General features: G+C 49.6%; 1 protein-coding gene across 1 annotated transcript in view; it reads right to left on the reverse strand.

Annotated features, from left to right (window-relative positions):
* DENND1A (DENN/MADD domain containing 1A) overlaps positions 1-6,000 on the reverse strand; it is a 497,378-nt gene that overhangs the window by 17,413 nt on the left and 473,965 nt on the right. The window lies entirely within an intron of this gene.

Below are 6,000 nucleotides of genomic sequence, written 5' to 3' on the forward strand. Positions count from 1 at the left end.
TGTCCAGAAGGATTCGGACGCGTGTTTGAATGCCAGTCACATGTTTCTCTGGGTCCATCAGAACCAGACGTCCAGGAGTCCAGTTCTGGTGAGGGTATAAGGGGGTACAATTCTTCAGAAAGTTGTCTGGCAATATGAAGCAGAAATGTTCTAATGACTAGTTAAGGGGAAAGGCTTTTGGTATTAAAGAGGCATGTTTGAGGCTCAGGCCTGCTACTAACTAGCTGTGTGACCAAGGGCAGTGACGATCTCTTGAAGTCTCAGCTATTTCTATAAAACAGATCTCATAAGAGCTCCCCCTACATATTTCTTGTGAGGATTAAATGACATGGTGTACGTAAAGTGCTTAGCACATTCCCAGTTAATGGGAGTTGTCAATAATTCCATTTCTTTTTTCTTTTTTTTAAGAGTCTCACTCTGTTGCCCAGGCTGGAGGGCAGTGGCATGATCTCTGTCACTGCAACCTCTGCCTCCCGGGTTCAAGTGATTACCCTGCCTCAGGTTCCCGAGTAGCTGAGATTACAACTGTGTGCAACCACGCCCGGCTAATTTTTGTATTTTAAGTAGAGACGGAGTTTCACCATGTTGGCCAGGCTGGTCTCGAACTCCTGACCTCAAGTGATCCACCCACCTCGGCCTCCCAAAGTGCTGGGATACAAGCATGAGGCACCGTGCCCAGCCTAGAATAAGGATATTTACCCTCGCATTTTTTCATATTAATGAAAACCTGGAAAGGATGTAAAGATCCAGTATGAGGCAACAGTTATGCAGACCACGAGCATACACACAATGAGATCCTCTGCAGTCACAGTCAACAGAGGTCACAGAGACACAAGGAACAAGTCCACATGCTGGCATATTGCAAGGAAGTTGCAGCTCTGTAAAAGACATGCAGGATAAAGACTGGGCAGGGATCTCCAGGAATGCTAATAAGTAGTGGAATGAAAGTAATGGGATTCAGAATGAATTTGCCTCTTTCCCCTAACATTCCACATTGTCTATCAGGCTACCAGGTAATTTTCACAAACCAAAAATTACCTGAAAAGAGCAGATTTTGCATAGATTTGGCCAGAGAGGTGAGCTGGGCAACAGCCCTGGGCCCTGGTGGCTGAGTCTGGACCCTTCTTACTTAGTACAGTGGAACTTCAAATAACTAGGATGTAGCCAGTCAAGACCCTCACGTGACTGGAGGGTGTTCAGTGTCTCACCCACTAGGAGACAAGGTGTGCAGTGGAAAGAACTTGGCTCTGCGTGCAGGTGGTCAGGAGGGGCACGTCGGATCCACAACCAGCTGCAAGCCCCTTAACCCTTAAGACTCAGAAGACAGCCCTATATCTGGGCTGTGAAGATTAAACAGGTGGCAGATGCCTATAATTATCTCCCTCCATACTCTCAGCAACTCTGTGAGGGCCAGTGCCCCAGCCCCTACTGCCGCCTCCCAGCAGGGAACAAATGACTAGCTGCCTGGCAGAGAGATGCTCCCCAGGATCAATGTGTCACTCCCTGCCTTGGCCTTAGTCTGCATACAGTGTGCCACCCTGAGGGGCCCGGCAGCTCAGACCACAACGCTGCCTTTCAGAGCCTGCCATTGGCTCTTTCCAAGCACCCAGTTGGACGGGCAATTCCCCTATATCTGGCAGGCCAAAAGGAAAATAACTTGGGGCCTGGCAGCCGTACACAGCCCGCAGAAACCACCACAGCCTGTTTTATTTCTTTTTTTTTTTTTTTGAGACAGAGTCTTGTCCTGTTACTCAGGCTGGAGTGCAGTGGTGTGATCTCGGCTCACTGCAAGCTCCACCTCCTGGGTTCAAGCGATTCTCCTGCCTCAGCCTCCCTAGTAACTGGGATTACAAGCATGTGTCACCACACCCAGCTAATTGTTTGTATTTTTAGTAGAGATGGGGTTTCACCATATTGGCCAGGCTGGTCTTGAACTCCTGACCTCAAGTGATCCACCCTCCTCAGCCTCCCAAGGTGCTGGGATTACAGGCGTGAGCCACCGCACCTGGCCATGGCCCACTTTTAATAGGAGGGAAGCTGTGAACCTCACTGCCACAGCCATCATCCCCACTAGTCAGAGAAGCACATGAGGATAATTAGGTCTTAACAGAAAGCCTGGATAGTAGAGAAGAATGGACCAGGCCTCTGTCATCAGACAGCCGATCCTACCATTTTCTGGCCCCGGGAAACCTTGGGCAAGTTACTGAAAGTCTCTCTGAGCCTCAATTTTTCAGTCTGTTCAATGGGAAAGCTACCACCTACCTTTGACAATCTTTTTTATTTTATTTTTTGAGATAGGGTCTCACTCTGAGGCCCAGGGTGGACTGCAGTGTCATGATCTCAGCTCCCTGCAACCTTCAACTCCCCAGGGGTCAAGCAACTCTCATGCCTCAGCCTCCCAACTAGCTGGGACCACAGGCACACGGCATCATGCCCAGCTAATACCTTTGACAATCTTAAGGGATGTTTGGTAAATGTCATTTCTCTTTCCTTCCCCAAGAAGAAACAGTCAGGCACGAGCACACATGGTTTCTTTGGTGGTAAGAAGACTGAACAGATCCAGTTCAGACTGAACTCCAGCCTTCAGGGAACCAGAGAGGAAGGGTGGCCTGCTAGACAGGCCATCTCATTTTAGGATGTGGAGCTCTCTCTGGGCACAGCCAGCCTAAAGACGGACCCTCAAGGGCCCCGTTCCAAGGACAGCATCAAGAGTGTCATGGAGAGAATGAAATCAAGAATTGTGAATGCTGGCCCGGTCACTTTTCAACTGGGTGACCTTGGGAAGACTGGTCAAATCCATGTTCTGAGCCTGAGCTCCCACTCTGGAAGAAACGATGCTAGCCCAAGAGGGCCTAGAAATCAATGGGTGCTCCACTGTATCCCCTGCTGACTGGTGTCTAACCCACAGCCTCTCCTGCAGGATCCCTCCTACCCTGATCCCTGCCCCAGGGAAGCCCCGGGCATCCCATCAGCTAGTTGTGCTCTGAATAGTAATGGAAGTAGCCAGTACTTCTTGAAGAGATTTAGTAACTGAATATTAACCAAGGAATGTCACCTGAAAAGTAGAGGGAATGTTTCCCCCGGAAATCTTTTTGAAGTCTTCTTCCAATTGTCAACGGCCAGTTTTAAGGGGCTAGGAAACCTACCGTTGATTCAGAAAGAAAATTTGACACAGGAAAATTTCATTTTGGGAAAATGCAAGTCAACCAAGGGTCAGCATGGGAACTCCCTTTTAAGGCCTCCTTTAAAAAAAATATTACGTGCTTGTGCCTAGTAGGTTTTCAAAGTTACTTGCTGAATGAATGAATGCATGAATGGACAGATGGAACGACGGAGGGATGGACATCCACTGAGAAGGAAGAAATGAACTTCACGGGTGGACTGGCCAGAGAGTCAGCTATTCCAGGAGACAATCTTGCTCTCAATCAGCGCCATCTTGCTGTCCATAGAGCTGGTTATTTTATTTTTGAGACAGAGTCTCTGTTGCACAGGCTGGAGTGCTGTGGTATGATCTCAGTTCACGGCAGCCTCCGCCTCCTCAGTTCAAGTGATTCTTGTGCCTCAGCCTCCCGAGTAGCTGGAATTACAGGGGTGCACCACCACACTCGGCTAATTTTTGTACTTTTAGTAGAGACGGGGTTGGTCTCGAACCCCTGACCTCAGGTGATCCGCCCGTTTTGGCCTCCCAAAGTGCTGGGATTATTTAATGTGCAATTGGAAGTGAGAGTTGGGGCAATAAGTCAGGAGGAATGGATCTCTTCCCTCCACTTCAAAGATCCTGCATCCCCTTCTGCCGCCCTGGTCCTCTAAGTTTCCCAAGCACTTTGATATTCCCAGTGGAGATGAAGATCTGTGATTCAAGAAAACTCAGGCCAGATTAAAGGGCCAGGCACCGAGTCTGTGTGCCCAACACGGAACCACCACCCAACAAAGGCCCATTAGGATCTGGCCCCTGTTGCCAGCCTGGCTTCTCACATCTCCCAATACAATGCCGACAGATTGGTGGAGTCGGTTTCTTCCCCCCTCCCCCGAACAATATTTTATGAGGAGTCTGTTTTATTAAAATATTTTCCGCTGGATGCTTCCTGTGTTTCAAGAAGTTGGTCCTGCCAGCTGGAGCTGATGACAGTTGAGAAAAACACATCCAAGTGCTGTTGTGACATGGCATTTGGAAGGGGCGGAGCACAGTGGGGGGGTGGGGAGGCAGCATGGGAAGAGGCATAGAAAAACACCCGGGTTGCACCAGAAATGCCACTGGCATTATGGGAGAACAACCTCCCCTTCCTCATTAAACACACTTGAACAGAAACCCTTGGAATGATGTCCTGAAACGTACCCCTCTATCTCCTTGTGGGCCCGAGCCGCTGTGACATATGCTCACAGAAAACCTGTCATTTGTTTTCTATCACTGTTAGTTTGTCAACCACCAGACTGGCTCCCAAGCTCCCACTGGTTTATTTCAACTCCAAATATTTCCCAACAGAAGTAGAAAACAGGGCATATTGAAACAACTAACCAACCAACAAACCCGAAAGTGATACTGACACGGCTCAGGTGATAAGCAGGAAAACGGGATCATCAGACACTGGCTGTTTGGCACACACTGCGGAGTCAGCCCCTCTGCCCAGTCTGGAAAGGCAACGGCGTAAGTCAATGTGATGAAGAGGTCCAGCCTCTCATCGGGAACTTGGCCACAAAATGGGTAATGCTTTTCTGTAGGATGTGGAGTGTAGCTGGTGTTGCAATGGTGTTTCTGTGTAATGCGAGAATATTCTGGGTTTACATCTCAATATCAACAGGCCTGTGACCTTGTATCCTGGTACAGTGTCTAAAAGGCTTAGTCCAGTTTTAAAGGTGTGACTTTAAAGAAATGTGACAAATTTCATCCCCTTAAGGAAGAATCTGTAGTCGGAGGCACTCAGGTGCCATGCAGCATTCTCTCCACAAGGGGGCAATCATAATCCATCCCTCAATGTTCCCACCAGGCTATTGTGCAGAGCAAAAGTTAAACTTAATCCAACTTCAGGAGTCCTCTCTTCCAAATTTCTCATAACTTAGCATCCTTGTGTGCAAGCACGTGCACACACACACACACACACACACGCACACATAATTCCAGGACTTTCTGGGCAAAGTCTGAGGGCTGTCTGGGTGGGCTGATTCCTTCCCCTTACTATTAACCAGAGAATCCCAGGGAGCTGAAGTGAACTGAAACTTGGGTTACGCCCCAGCTTGACAGTTTGAAATCATTTTTCCCCCTTCTCACTCCAATTCTGTCTAGGACCTGCCATGTCCCTTACCTTCTTTCCCTGAGACATTTTCTGAGAGCCAGCCAGACACGGGGGCCTTCCCCTTTCCACCCCAATGACTTCAGGATCCCTGGGGTAATTTTTCTGACTCCTCCAACAATCCTAGACCAAGATGAACTCATGCACTTTTTCAAGGCATCACAGGAAGCCAGGGTGTAGTCACTGAGTTGTCTGGATAGAGACCGAGGGCTGTGCGCCTTGCGGACAAAGGGAAGCAGCACTACCTTCTGCAGACGGCTCTGGTCTGGACTCGGGGCTGTCTGCAGCCTTCTGCCTCGCCCCCCACAGGCAGCTCCACCTCAGGCCACTGCTTGTCTTTCTGCCTCCATCATTCACCTCATCTACCCCACGCCTCCTGGGCGGGTGACTCTAGGCCAGTCCTACAGGAAATGCCGGGCATAACACCCAGGGAGCATGGCATCTCAGGGAGATGTGTAAGAAAAACCACAGTGGGCCGGGTGGGCGCGGTGGCTCAAGCCTGTAATCCCAGCACTTTGGGAGGCCGAGACGGGCGGATCACGAGGTCAGATTGAGACCATCCTGGCTAACACAGTGAAACCCCGTCTCTACTAAAAAATACAAAAAAAACTAGCCGGACGAGGTGGCGGGCGCCTGTAGTCCCAGCTACTTGGGAGGCTGAGGCAGGAGAATGGCGTGAACCCGGGAGGCGGAGCTTGCAGTGAGCTGAGAT

The sequence above is a fragment of the Mandrillus leucophaeus genome, unplaced genomic scaffold, assembly GCF_000951045.1.
Source record: "Mandrillus leucophaeus isolate KB7577 unplaced genomic scaffold, Mleu.le_1.0 Scaffold729, whole genome shotgun sequence".
Taxonomy (NCBI): Eukaryota; Metazoa; Chordata; class Mammalia; order Primates; family Cercopithecidae; genus Mandrillus; species Mandrillus leucophaeus.